General features: G+C 39.5%; 1 non-coding gene across 1 annotated transcript; it reads right to left on the bottom strand.

The window, feature by feature from the left end:
• Positions 1–1,834: 1,834 nt before the first annotated feature.
• On the bottom strand, positions 1,835–1,907 carry Trnak-cuu (transfer RNA lysine (anticodon CUU)). The gene has a single exon. It is a non-coding gene; the product is annotated as a tRNA-Lys (tRNA).
• Positions 1,908–2,346: the final 439 nt, after the last annotated feature.

Below are 2,346 nucleotides of genomic sequence, written 5' to 3'. Positions count from 1 at the left end.
TTTCTTCCTTCCTTTCATCATTTCTTCCTATTCTGGTTTTAGAATATGTAATCTTGGCTTTTGTGATGAGTTTGGCAGTGTCCCTTCTATTTTTATGCAACAGTTTGAGGAGTATTAGTATTCTTTTAAAGTCTAGCAATTCATCTCTGAATCTTCTGGGTCTAAGTTTTTATTAGTTGGAAGTCTTATTGTCTCATCTCACTGCTTGTTGAGAATGAAATGTATTGGATTGATTTAAGTTGCTTACAATATCTTTGTTTAATTTTAATAAATAACATGCTGAAAACTTCCTATTTCTTCTATGTTCTTCAAATGATCAGAATACAAGTTTTCAAAGTATCCCCCCAGCAATCATCTGAATTTCATCATGTCTTTTGTAATGTCTCCCTTTGCATATTTAATTTTAATAACTTGGATCACTTTTTTCTTTCTTTTGGTTGGTTTGTCTAAGAGTTTGTCAGTCTTGCTTATGTTTTGAAGAACCAACTCTTTGCTTCATTATTTGTATTTTTCTTTTTGCTTCTATTTTATTACTTTCTATCATGATCTTTTTTAATTTCCTTCTATTGATTTTGAGTTTGACTTATTTGTATATTCATGTTCCATATATGTGTATGTGTGTGTGTGTGTGTGTGTGTATGTGTGATTTAAACTTTAATGTCCTTTTGGTGGATTGTTCCTTTGATGTGTGACTCCCTCTGTATGCTGTGAATACATTTTTTTTGTTTTTTGTTTTTTTTCGAGACAGGGTTTCTCTGTGGTTTTGGAGCCTGTCCTGGAACTAGCTCTTGTAGACCAGGTTGGTCTCGAACTCACAGAGATCCGCCTGCCTCTGCCTCCCAAGTGCTGTGATTAAAGGCATGCACCACCACCGCTCGGCTTGTGAATACATTTTATCACCACTGATTAATAAAGAAGCTACTTTGGCCTATGGCAGGGTAGAATATAGCAAGGTGAGAAATCTGAACAGAGAAAAAGAAGGAGAGAAGGTGGAGTCAGGGAGATGCCATGTAGCTGCCGAAGGAGAAAAACAGCAGAGCCTTACTGGTAAGCCACAGCCTCACAGTGATATACAGATTAATAAACATGGGTTAATTTAAGATATGAGAGCTAGGTAGGAATATGCCTAAGCTGTTGCCCAAGCAATGTTGTAATTAATATAGTTTCTGTGTGATTATTTGGTTTTGGGAAGCTGGGAAATGAAGGTGCAGTTTCCATTTACATTCCTTTGTCAATAATGCTGTCCTTCTTTATTGCTTCTCACTAATTTTCATTTACAAGGTTTTTTTTTTGTGAGATATTAGACTTGCTACCCTTGCTTTTCCGGTGACATTGTATACTGTTCCATGCTTTCACTCTAAACCTGTGTTTGTCCTGACAGTGAGTTGTATTTCCTACAGGCAACAATAGGTGATGTGGGAGTGTCATATATCAATCTGCTGATTTCATTGGTTAAGCAATAAAGGAACTCCTTGGCCCTGATAGGTTAAAAGATGGATGGGAGGAGTAAACAGAATAGAATTCTGGGCGGAAGAGGAAGTGAGGTCAGACTCTGCTCTGCTTCCAGAGGGACGGAACAGCTCTGCTCTCTGAAGCAGAGACACCATGATGGACGGAGGCTAGAATCTTCCCGGTAAGCGCACCTTGGGGTGCTTACACACATCATTAGAAATGGGCTAGTCCAGGTGCGAGAATTAGCCTGTAAGGGCTAGAGTTCATGGGCCAAGCAGTTCTTAAATGAATACAGTTTGTGTGTTGTTATTTCGGGCATAAGCTAGCCAAGCGGCTGGGGTGTTGGGGACGCAGCCCCGCCGCTTCATATTTCAACAGATGGCACCCAACGTGGGGCTCGAACCCACGACCCTGAGATTAAGAGTCTCATGCTCTACCGACTGAGCTAGTCGGGCGGCCGGGGTGTTGGGGATACAGCCCCGCCGCTTCTTATTTCAACAAATAGGCAGATAGATTTTAAATCCAGTCTGATCTGTGCCTTTTAACTGAAAAGTTGAGATCAGCACTGCTCCATTGTCTAGACCGTGTGAAGCCATGGTAGACAGTTCCCAGCACTAAAAAGAAGCAAACAAAAACATTCAGAGTTTTTATTAAAAGCTGCATGTTAATTTATGTCATTTTATTGTTTTGTAGTGTTTGGCACTTTTTTAAAAAAAAATCCTTCCTTTCTTATTTACTGTTCTGGTGTGGTTTGTTCTTCCCTGTGACCCCATGAATGCGTTTGTTTTTTTTTTTTGGTGTGTAGGATTCCTCTGAATATTTTTCTGTGATCATGGCCAGTGAGCATGAGAATTCTTTTCAGTTTTCCTTTCTTCTTCCGTTCAGAAAGATTGG

This window comes from Alexandromys fortis, unplaced genomic scaffold, assembly GCF_014885135.2.
Source record: "Alexandromys fortis isolate MF-2015 unplaced genomic scaffold, M_Fortis_MF-2015_v1.1 scaffold_13, whole genome shotgun sequence".
NCBI lineage: Eukaryota > Metazoa > Chordata > Mammalia > Rodentia > Cricetidae > Alexandromys > Alexandromys fortis.
Note: the sequence above shows the minus strand (reverse complement) of the source record. Positions and strands in the feature narration are given on the sequence as shown.